Genomic DNA, 12,408 nt, shown 5'->3' with positions numbered 1-12,408 from the left:
CTCGAGTGAAGGGTTCGCCAACAGTGATTGGTTAGGAGTCCTGATCCTCAGTGGCTATCAGGTGTTTGTGTTCAGGAAATATGCGAGTTGTCTCGTAACAGGAAGTAGTTAGGAGGGGAACTCGTTGTAGCAAACGGTTCTTTTGTTTGGGATGCCAATAAATAAATGTAGGAGCATTATCTTGGGTATTCGTTGCAGCAGACTTCGAGGACGAAGTCTAAGTCAAGCGGAGGAGAATTGTAACATCTCGATGATGAGGTACTTTTAATTTTGGTCCTATGATTTATTTATATTGAAATTTAAACCCTGGGTAAAAGAAAGAGTGTAATAAGGACCCTATTGCCATTTTCGTAATTTTGGGTTTAGGGGAGTACGTCATGCGTACGTGTGTGCGCTAAGTGTACTAGGGCACACCCTAGTATGTTGGGCGTACATCTGTATGCATGACATACGTGCCAGTCATGCAAACCCTAATTTTTAGGGTTTGGCTCATATTTAAACCCCATTATAGCCTCATTTCCCCTCACCTCATCAACCTCCATCCTCTTAGAACGTTCTTGCAACCCGAATCCATCTTGTGAAGCATTTCTAAGCTTAAGTGTGGGTGTTTTGTGCTTTTGAAGAAGAATGAAAGGAGTGAAGACCATCTTGGAGGAGTAAAGCTCTTTAGATCCATAATCTCACCACCTTTTGGCATCATTTGGAGGTATAAAGTTCTAAACTTGGTGAAGTTTCATTTAGATCTTGTGTTGGGATGGTTTTTGGTACTTTTTTTGTCCCAAATGTGGTGATTCATGAACATAGCATTTTCTTGACCCATTAAGTTGTCCTTCCATACCTTAAGAGGGGTCTTAAGTCATAAAAATGGGATCTAAGTGGTTGGTTTTGCTCCATGCATCATTTAGAAGGTCTTAATGGATTAATATGTCGAGTTAAGTTCTTAATGGACATGCAAAGTCATAAAGTTGGAAACTTTATGACTTTAGAAGGTATTTTAGCCTTGGATCTGAAAGTTAGACGTAAGGACTTATGACATTAAGCACTTAATGAAGTTTGGGAGATCTGGGCGTACGCCCTGCGTAATCTGAGTACACAACGCGTACGTGGTCAAGGCCCCCGATGGCAGTCAACGATGGAGTACGCCCTGCGTACGTCTTTTATGTCAACTTGGCTGAGTTTACTCGGTTGGGTTGATTCAGCTAGGCTGACTCAGTTAACTTATGGATTTTTGACCTTGAAATTTGACTTTTGTGTGACTCTGTTGACTTTTTGACCAAGTTTTACTTTAGGTCAAACTTAAGGGTTTGGATTGGTGATTAAGATTTTATATGCTTCTGATGTTAGTGAATCCGCGTGAGCAGGCAGTGTAGCAGGGAACGGATCGAGGTATTCTCGAGTTTCTTCATTTCAAGTGAGTTTTGCCTCATTGTACCGTGGTCGGAAGCAGCAATGTCGACCCACTAGTTTTCGGTTATCTGTTAGTAGAGGGATGACATATGTATTGTAGTGTAGGATAGACTGGGGATTCTTGATCTAGGCTCTCTTACTTGTTCCTTGTTTGGTTGTGGTTTTAGGGTAAGATCATATGTCCGGGTGGCTATCTCACCTCTGATTATATACGGTCAAGCATTTCTTAGATTGTTGCTACTTAGTATGACACTATAATGTAGTGATCTGCTAGATCTGTATTCTTGTATTGGGTATGTTGTTATGTTGTAGTGATCTGTTAGATCGGTATCCTGGTATGTAGGATGTTGCTATGCTATAGTGCATTGATAGATCTGTACTTATTGGTTATCATTTTGTGGAGTGCCCCAGGGACTGTCTGTGGTTATGTAGGATAGCCTGAGAACTCTTGGTCTAAGCTCTATTTCCTGTTCATTGTTTAGTTATGGCTCTAGAGTAGGATCAACTATTTGGATGGCTATCTCACCTCTAGCTACTTATGGTTATGCATTTCATGGAGGTTAGTTGGTAGTGGGACTGTATGTTGTGAGAGGAATAGTAGGCGGGAGTGATTTGCATCATTGTTAGTTGACTGTTTTATGTGTCTACTTGGTCCTTGTTTGTTATATGTCAACATGTGGTGGTGGTGGTGGTGTGAAAGACCCTCACTTTCATATTTCTGAAAGACCCAAACTTTCATACTTGACAATATAGTTACTTCAAAACATGCTACTTGCATATTCATAAAAACAATATTTTACATTGATAAAGAGATTACAAATGGCTGGATACAAACCGACTATTACAAAGTGTTATATATTACACAACTACCCAGGATACTATATATTTATACATACATGATCCCTAAATACAAAAGTAATATTACAACTATTCTAAACCTTCCGACAATATATGACTATACTGGTTACTTATCTCCTGCTAATTTGTTAAACATTGAGAGGGTAAGCGGTGACGCTTAGTGAGTTCAATAATAGATTCAATATAACGTTATGCCATATATATACTTCAATATGGCAGAAGCAAAGAGGAACAAGGAACAACAAGGGCATATGTGAATCATGTGTCAAACTTTTCATATCAATCATTGATTTGATTCAAAGATATACAATCAATGAGACATAACGATTTCCATACTTGATATACATCAATAAAGCTTCAGCCCAAATGGGACAGAAGACATACACTTTCTGATTAAACATTTTGGTAGATTTCAGGCTTTCATCCCCGTCTAAACTTCTGCCAATGTCATAGAATAGAAAGCATTCTCTTACGGAGACATGTTCTACATGGCTACAGGCTACATACCAGTACCAACGTGAATCTAAGTCCTTTCACTGATCACATGGTCAAAGGTATTTCTTTGCTATTAAAAATAGTGAATAAAAATAACCCGGAATAATAACACTGAAAAGCACATAACACATATAACACATAACGTACAATTGTTCCTATATATTAAACTCACCTTGAAATAACCGGGGGTCAAAATAATAATTCGTGCAACATTTCGGCTTTAAATATGACTTTATTCGTTGAAAACCGGGAGATTTATTGAAAACCGGGCTCTGCGAAGGTAAAGCTTCAAAACCGAAAATATAAATTTTTCGGGCTTCTCGGGAACTTCGGGGCATGTTTTGAGTGCTAAAAATGATATCGGGGCTTTGAGGGATATCAAAATAATGAAAATATAGAAAAGGGGGGTGAAAATGGTTATTTTCCCATTTCTCTCGGGAGGGTTTGCAGCCCTCTTATTTATAGGGTGAAAATTGTGAGGGTCGGATCCGAGGCTGGAGGAGTCAGCAGCTGCGAAGGCCACGCGGAAGCAAGAGCTCGGTTTGGAGGCCAGACGCCGCGCATGCGAGGCGGCCAGGTGCGACGCTCAGAAGGGTGACACGGGGCGAGCTTGCGAGACACCAGCTCATCAGACGCGTCATCGACTTCAGCCAGATGGAATGTAACAGCCCAGAATCTCAGGTATTGTTAAATTATGTTTTTGGGGTGATTTAAGAGGGGACTCGGCGAGTTGGAGCCTAGACTCGCCGAGTAGGATCGCAGACTTGGTCGCGGGTTCGCGACTGGACTCGACGAGTCCAGATATGGACTCGGCGAGTCTACGCTGTTTAGCGAAAACCCTAACCGTTCAGGTTTGGGACGTATAAAAGGGACTTATTGGCCGTCATTGTTCATTTTAGCCTTCTGAGAAGAACCCTAAATCGATTGTGTGCATCTGGAGCAAGGATTATAGGCCATTGTTGATTATAGAAGAGTTGTTGTGCAAGGAAGAGAAGGGATTGGCTAAAGGAATAGCAAGGGAGTCACATTCTGAGGATTGGGGACACAGAGAATACAACATCCAGGTAAGAATTCGAGTATACTCTGCTATGTTAATGTGATTATGGAATTAGGGTTTATGGAACCCTTTTGTGAATAGATTGAATGTTACCCTAGTCCCCTAATCGATTGTAACCCTGTATTGGGACCTTTGGAGGTCCAGAATGTCCCATGTCTGTGCATTTCGGGAATTGATGAAGGTTTTGGATTGGAATCCTTATGCCTTAGGTCAAAATGTAAATTATGAATCATAGGGTGTAGCATGAGCACTGAAATGAGGACTTTACGTGATGGATCAGCCTAGGAAGGCCAGACCTATGAATGGCCGGAGCAGTTCTGACCTTAGAAGGCAGTTTGAGCGGTTGCATGGCATGGACTCGCCGAGTCCGATGAACAGACTCAGCGAGTAGCTTGAAGATTAACTGGGACTCGTCGAGTTGTTCTTCAGACTCGGCGAGTTGAGTCGGGGTGGCCCCGCGATTCGTCCAGGAGGAACTCGTCGAGTCAAGGGGGATACTCGACGTGTAGAAAGGGAATCTTAAGGAATCGGTGAGTTAAGGGCGAGTGGACTCAGAGTGGTTGAACTCGGCGAGTCTTGGGGTGACTCGGCGAGTTAGGTCGCGGGTTGAGTGAAGTTCTGAGTATGGGGACTCGGCGAGTCATAGGGTTGACTCGGCGAGTAGGGTCAGTCAGGGGTTGACTTTGACCTTGCTTTGACCAAGGATTGACCAGTGGGTCCAGGGGTATTTTGGTAATTGTTGTTATTGTTTGAGTTCAGTGCATTGGTGGCTGTCCAGAGGTGGAGATCGTATCAGTGATCGGAGCAGCTTGAGCTATTTGTTCAGTCGGCAGTTTCGAGGTGAGTTATCCTCACTATATCGCTAGGGTTATGGCACCAAGGCCGACCCTTTTTATCGGATGGAAATCCGGGTAGTTGTCATTGTTATGATATAGGCCGGAAGGCATTACATGTTATGGGCCGGAAGGCATTGCTATGTGGACCGGAAGGTCATGGCCTAGAAAGGCGTATGTATGCATTTAGTATGTTGACTGATTCATAGGGTAATGTTATGATAGTGACCGGCTAGACCGGTATCTTGTTAGAGTAATGCTATGATATGTGATCTGTTGATCGATTGTTGTCTATGAACTGCTATATGATTAATTGTTATGTTATAAATGCATTTTATGCTTATGGGCCGGAAGGCAATATGTTATGGGCTGGAAGGCAATATGTTATGGGCCGGAAGGCAATATGTTGTGGGCCGGAAGGCAATATGTTGTGTGATGGATCGGAAGGTCGGCGTGGGTAGGACCGGAAGGTTTACCCAGCAGGGACGGAAGTCCCCTGAGACACATGGACCGGAAGGTCAGGGCCTGGAAAGGCGTATATGTGGTTGGTATTTTGGGGGTATCTCATTAAGCTTTCGGGCTTACAGTTGTGGTTTTATGTTTCAGGTTCTCAAGAGTCTGTGGCAAGGCAAAGGCGTGATCGTACCGTTCCTCGCGTTGGTGTTTTATGATATGAACCTGGGAAATTACTCTGTTTAATAATGTATTGAAAGCCTTTTTGTAACAACGTTAATAAAATGGATGATTTTGAAAAGTTTTAATTGTTTTGAAATTTTGGGCGTTAAAAGTTGGTATCAGAGCCTTGGTTTGAGTGAATTGGGGAAACATTCGTGTGACCTCAGTCTCAAATCGAGGAAGATTTTAAAAAGAGAAATTAAAATGGTTTTCAAATTTAGTAAAAGGAGGACGCGGAGGTACGATCAGCCAGAGTCGGTAAGTAACCCCAAGATACCATACATGATATTTGTTTTATTTGAGCTTGATAGAACAGCATGCTAGAGTTAGGCTAGGGATCTTCAGGAATTCATGATAATGTTGTCTGATTTGTGATGCCTGTAGCCTAGGGTCCCTTATGGGAGATTCTCAGTGTTTCTTTAGTGGTGAGGGTTGATAGTTGTTATGCATGTTCTCTAGGGTATTGTGGTAGTACTTCATACAAATATGGGTAGGTGTGGAAGGTAGTATGGGCCCGTACTACTGAAAGCACAGGACCCATACGCGTATCAGGGAAACCATGATCTCTAGGGTAGGGTTGCGAGAGTTGGGTCCCAGGATTGTAGGAAGTGTCTGGGATTTGGTATGGTGTTTTCAGTATGGAGATTTCGAGGCATGATGATAGTGGATCCGGATCAGGATCGGGAGCTGGAGAGCGAGTTCCGGGTGGATCGGTACCGTCTGAGATTATCGATCAGACGAGCACGAACGAGTTGGACGCGAAGGTTCGCGAGATCCTGCGTGATGAGGTTGCTGCATTGTTACGGGCTGAGTTGCCGGAATTGTTTGGGTCGATCAGGACCGCCATGGTTGAGTAGTTTGATGAGCGATATGCGGCTCTCGCAGAGACGGCTGCCGCGGCGGCTACAGCGGTTGTAGCAGCGGCAAAGGGAAGATCTAGTCGGGGTTTTCAGTATCGGGACTTCTATTATACGAAGCCTCCCACATTCGATGGAGTTCAGGACCCGATTGTTGCTATGAGATGGTTATCAGACATGGAGGGGTGTTTCTCCACGAGTTTATGCCCTGCTGATCAGAGGGTGAGGTGTGCTCTGAACCTATTGAGGCTCGGGGCGAAGGATTGGTGGAGATTGACCACGGGGTCATATTTCGACGCGCAGGGGGCTGCAGTTTCAGGGGATCGGTTCAGAGAGATGTTCAGTACTCGCTATGTTCCGCGAGATGAGAGGGAGAGATTGGTTCGGGAGTTCCTTGGGCTGAAGCAGGATTCGGAGTCGGTGACTGAGATCACCAGGATGTTTATGGAGAGGGCGATGTTTTGCCCTGAGTTCGCTTCGGAGCAGGCTCAGATGTCCCGATATCTAAGTATGCTCAAGGGGGATATCAGACGGTTCGTGTCTGCGCAGAGGTGCGAGACCTTGTTGGAGTTGCAGGAGGCCGCCATGTGGCGTGAGTAGAGGTTGAGTTGCAGTTGCGTGAGCTGAGGCAGGCCCCGATGCAGTCGCAGCCGGCGCCGAAACGGTCCAGGACCGTTGATGTTAGAGTGGGGGATCGGAGCGGCCACACTTGTAGAAAGTGTGGGAGGGGTCACACCGGAGTTGCTGGTCCGGTGGTGCATGCCGCAAGTGCGGAAAGGAGGGGCACTATGCGCGGGATTGTCGGCAGTTAGTGCCGATTCGGGATTTGGGGATTTGTTATCATTGTCGGCAGTCAGTGACGATTCGGGATTTGGGGATTTGTTATCATTGTCGGCAGGTTGGACATTTGAGGGTCAGCTGTCCACGGCTTTCTGCAGGACCGGTGCAGGCTCTAGCACCGGCCACCTTGAGGAGTTCAGGAGGAGGACAGGATGGAGCGGAGCCCTAAGGGCTCAGAGTCGTGCTTATCAGCTTGCGGCAGAGGGAGGCGGAACAGTGCCGGAGGCAGCTGCGGGTATGATGCCTTCTTGATGTCTTGATTATCTCGCGTTGATTGTGGCGTATTGTTTGTGCTGGTATCTTGTGTGGATTTCGATGCGGTATTCGTTGTTTAGCGGGTTTGGCATGATTATGGATTGGTGTTTCAGGTTTTCGCTTTGGCATTCGTTGTTCCCTGATGGTTTGGTATGGTTACAGTTGGTGTTTTGGTGCCGGTATCCTTGTGCGGCTTTCGATGCGATATTCATCCTTTTGCAGGTTGTGGGTTTGGTTATGGGTTATTGTTCAGAAATTTCGTTGGTTATCATTCGTGAGGGTTGATAGTGGAGATGAGGCACTGAGTTGAATGTCGGGTAGCATCTGCAGTCGTGGAGTGGATAACTGAAAGACCGGATTCTTTTGAGCGGATTGATCAGGGGGAAGATGTGTTTTGCTGAGGGTTGCTTATGCTTGTGGGAAGCAGTCAGTGCGTAAGCGTTCTCTTTGTGCGGGGTTGTTCTAGAAGGTCGTTAATGGCGATCGGTGGCTGTTAGTCAGTGCTTTAAGTGGGGGAGAATTGGAGAATTCTCCGGGAGATCGATGAGTATGTGAGGGTGCTTAGCTGTTGGGATTCAGCAATGTTCTGTCAGCTCAGAGTATAGGCTGACAAGAGCGAGTGTCGGGTATGCGGGGCGGGATACAAACCTAGGGCATTTGATTGTAGAGGCCTGGGAGCAGGCCGGGATCAAGTTGAGTAGGTAATCGGGATTATGCGATCAGAGTATTTGTATGCGTGATGTACGTGATGGGTTGTACTGCATTAATCCCACGGGATTTATGTTGTGCATGTTTCTAGAGTTGGAACCGGAAGGTTCCAGAGTTAGAACCTGAGGGTTCGCAGAGTTTGGGTGTACGGACCCATAGGGATATAGCCTCGAGTGGCTAGTGTGTGTTATGAGAGTCGGTCCAGTCATGCTGGGGACTCTGATGGTATTGTTGGATCAGTTTGAGATTTCAGATTTGGTATGTTGCCGTGTGATTACATTGGAAGGTCTGGCCCCGGGTTAGTGATTTTGTTTAGTTGAGGTAGTGATTTGGTGGAGTGGAGAGAGTGCATGGGCTTGAGAGCCCCTGCAATGAGAGCCAGAGTATGTGAATAGCGGTTACGCAAAAAGGGTGGTGTCGTTTGGGGCGAGCACCGTGGCACCGGTTGGAGTGGCATTATGGCCAAGAGGGTTCCTTGGAAAAGGAAAAGAGGAAGGTGTGTAACTCCAAAGGGGGTGCAAGTTCACGAAAGTGAAAGCTGCAGAGCAGAGTTATGGTTAGAGTATTACGAGTATGGTTTTGAGCATCGTGTTCGCGACAGTGAAGTAGGAACTCATCCGGTTTGGGATGACTGTCGAGACTCAGAAGGGATGCAGGGGGAGAGAGAATCTTGAATTCTCAGTGTGATTCTGATCAGGGTATAGGGTGGATATTAGTGGTTCATCCTGGGAGATGTTCGAGGATATCATCAGTGTATCGGGTCTTCCAACCTGCGGGCGTTGGGGCTAGTTCAGCATGTGTGTGTGATTGCAAGAGGAGAACTCGTGAGAGTTGCTCTGAGAGTGAGAATGGGTCTCTCAGTCGGTCCGGAATGGACAAAGTGGGCTTTGGATCGGGGACCCGGTGGTTCATGGTTTCCTAACCTTTATGGGTCAAGTGATCGTTGAGATTTAGAGCAGAGTTGCATCTTGGGTAATTCTCGGTTCCAGAGAGTGATGGGCAGTACAGAGATCGTGCTTCAATCGACAGAGCAGATTCAGCAGGTTAGACAGAGGTTATTGACCGCCCAGAGCCGACAGAGAAGTTATGCAGACAGACGCCGGTCCGAGCTTGAGTTTCAGGTCGGCGACTTCGTTCTCCTGAAGGTCTCTCCTTGGAAAGGGTGATTCGATTCAGGAAGAGGGGCAAGTTGGGGCCCCGGTATATTGGGCCATTCTGTGTGAGTGCAAGGATAGGCCGGGTAGCCTATCGTTTGGAGTTGCCAGCGGAGTTGGGGCAGATCCACGACACTTTTCATGTGTCGCAATTGAGGAAGTGCATAGTCGATGAGTCGGCAGTGGTCCCATTAGAGGACATTCAGGTGGATGCGAGCCTGAATTATGCTGAGAGACCAGTGACTATCAGGGATCGGAAGATCAAGGTTCTGAGGAACAAGGAGGTACCTCTGGTGTTGGTTCAGTGGCAACACCGGAAGGGATCGGAAATGACTTGGGAGCCGGAACGTGAGATGCGGGAGCAACATCCGGATCTATTTTCAGAGTGAGACTTCGAGGGCGAAGTCTAATCCTAGTGGGGGAGAATTGTAACAGCCCGGAATCTCAGGTATTGTTAAATTATGTTTTTGGGGTGATTTAAGAGGGGACTCGGCGAGTTGGAGCCTAGACTCGCCGAGTAGGATCGCAGACTTGGTCGCGGGTTCGCGACTGGACTCGACGAGTCCAGATATGGACTCGGCGAGTCTACGCTGTTTAGCGAAAACCCTAACCGTTCAGGTTTGGGACGTATAAAAGGGACTTATTGGCCGTCATTGTTCATTTTAGCCTTCTGAGAAGAACCCTAAATCGATTGTGTGCATCTGGAGCAAGGATTATAGGCCATTGTTGATTATAGAAGAGTTGTTGTGCAAGGAAGAGAAGGGATTGGCTAAAGGAATAGCAAGGGAGTCACATTCTGAGGATTGGGGACACAGAGAATACAACATCCAGGTAAGAATTCGAGTATACTCTACTATGTTAATGTGATTATGGAATTAGGGTTTATGGAACCCTTTTGTGAATAGATTGAATGTTACCCTAGTCCCCTAATCGATTGTAACCCTGTATTGGGACCTTTGGAGGTCCAGAATGTCCCATGTCTGTGCATTTCGGGAATTGATGAAGGTTTTGGATTGGAATCTTTATGCCTTAGGTCAAAATGTAAATTATGAATCATAGGGTGTAGCATGAGCACTGAAATGAGGACTTTACGTGATGGATCAGCCTAGGAAGGCCAGACCTATGAATGGCCGGAGCAGTTCTGACCTTAGAAGGCAGTTTGAGCGGTTGCATGGCATGGACTCGCCGAGTCCGATGAACAGACTCAGCGAGTAGCTTGAAGATTAACTGGGACTCGTCGAGTTGTTCTTCAGACTCGGCGAGTTGAGTCGGGGTGGCCCCGCGATTCGTCCAGGAGGAACTCGTCGAGTCAAGGGGGATACTCGACGTGTAGAAAGGGAATCTTAAGGAATCGGTGAGTTAAGGGCGAGTGGACTCAGAGTGGTTGAACTCGGCGAGTCTTGGGGTGACTCGGCGAGTTAGGTCGCGGGTTGAGTGAAGTTCTGAGTATGGGGACTCGGCGAGTCATAGGGTTGACTCGGCGAGTAGGGTCAGTCAGGGGTTGACTTTGACCTTGCTTTGACCAAGGATTGACCAGTGGGTCCAGGGGTATTTTGGTAATTGTTGTTATTGTTTGAGTTCAGTGCATTGGTGGCTGTCCAGAGGTGGAGATCGTATCAGTGATCGGAGCAGCTTGAGCTATTTGTTCAGTCGGCAGTTTCGAGGTGAGTTATCCTCACTATATCGCTAGGGTTATGGCACCAAGGCCGACCCTTTTTATCGGATGGAAATCCGGGTAGTTGTCATTGTTATGATATAGGCCGGAAGGCATTACATGTTATGGGCCGGAAGGCATTGCTATGTGGACCGGAAGGTCATGGCCTAGAAAGGCGTATGTATGCATTTAGTATGTTGACTGATTCATAGGGTAATGTTATGATAGTGACCGGCTAGACCGGTATCTTGTTAGAGTAATGCTATGATATGTGATCTGTTGATCGATTGTTGTCTATGAACTGCTATATGATTAATTGTTATGTTATAAATGCATTTTATGCTTATGGGCCGGAAGGCAATATGTTATGGGCTGGAAGGCAATATGTTATGGGCCGGAAGGCAATATGTTGTGGGCCGGAAGGCAATATGTTGTGTGATGGATCGGAAGGTCGGCGTGGGTAGGACCGGAAGGTTTACCCAGCAGGGACGGAAGTCCCCTGAGACACATGGACCGGAAGGTCAGGGCCTGGAAAGGCGTATATGTGGTTGGTATTTTGGGGGTATCTCATTAAGCTTTCGGGCTTACAGTTGTGGTTTTATGTTTCAGGTTCTCAAGAGTCTGTGGCAAGGCAAAGGCGTGATCGTACCGTTCCTCGCGTTGGTGTTTTATGATATGAACCTGAGAAATTACTCTGTTTAATAATGTATTGAAAGCCTTTTTGTAACAACGTTAATAAAATGGATGATTTTGAAAAGTTTTAATTGTTTTGAAATTTTGGGCGTTACAAGTGATGGATTGGGGACACAGAGAATACAACATCCAGGTAAGAATTCGAGTATACTAAGTGGGTTAGATCTGATCCCACATCGGCTGGGAAGGAGAACTAAGCATTCCTTATAAGGGGTGTGGATACCTTCCCTATGACAACGCGTTTTAAAGCCGTGAGGGCAGCAGATCCCATAAGAACTCTGCAGTTAAGCGTGCTCGGGCGGGAGTAGTACCAGGATGGGTGACCCCCTGGGAAGTCCTCGTGTCGAGTGGCCCAAAGCGGACAATATTGTGATACGTGCCAGAGGGGGATGTTACAAATGGTATCAGAGCCAGGGCACGGGTCGATGTGTTCGACGGGGACGTCGAACCCTATAATGGGGGGTGAAAGTGGGTTAGATCTGATCCCACATCGGCTGGGAAGGAGAACTAAGCATTCCTTATAAGGGGTGTGGATACCTTCCCTATGACAACGCGTTTTAAAGCCGTGAGGGCAGCAGATCCCATAAGAACTCTGCAGTTAAGCGTGCTCGGGCGGGAGTAGTACCAGGATGGGTGACCCCCTGGGAAGTCCTCGTGTCGAGTGGCCCAAAGCGGACAATATTGTGATACGTGCCAGAGGGGGATGTTACATGGAAGCTTCTAAGTGGACCAAAGTTTGGTCTAATGGGGAAAGAGGGTGATGACTTCGGACCAATCAACGGGTGCCACGCGAGGCTGCGGTCCAATCAGAAGACGCCACGTGGATCGAACACTATTCATGCGAAAATTATCGTAAAATGTGCCCAATCTTGTAAAATCAATAACTCTCTCATACGGGCTTCGTTTTTTACGTTCTTTATAT

At 46.4% G+C, this 12,408-nt stretch overlaps 2 pseudogenes; both read left to right on the top strand.

Moving 5' to 3' along the window:
• Positions 1-11,720: 11,720 nt before the first annotated feature.
• LOC145096552 (5S ribosomal RNA) lies at positions 11,721-11,838 on the top strand (annotated as a pseudogene).
• Positions 11,839-12,034: 196 nt separating this feature from the next.
• Positions 12,035-12,152, top strand: LOC145096551 (5S ribosomal RNA; annotated as a pseudogene).
• Positions 12,153-12,408: the final 256 nt, after the last annotated feature.

This window comes from Lactuca serriola, chromosome 3 (genome assembly GCF_051521515.1).
Source record: "Lactuca serriola cultivar US96UC23 chromosome 3, Lser_US96UC23_V15, whole genome shotgun sequence".
Lineage (NCBI taxonomy): Eukaryota > Viridiplantae > Streptophyta > Magnoliopsida > Asterales > Asteraceae > Lactuca > Lactuca serriola.
This window is presented reverse-complemented; position numbering and strand designations above follow the sequence as displayed.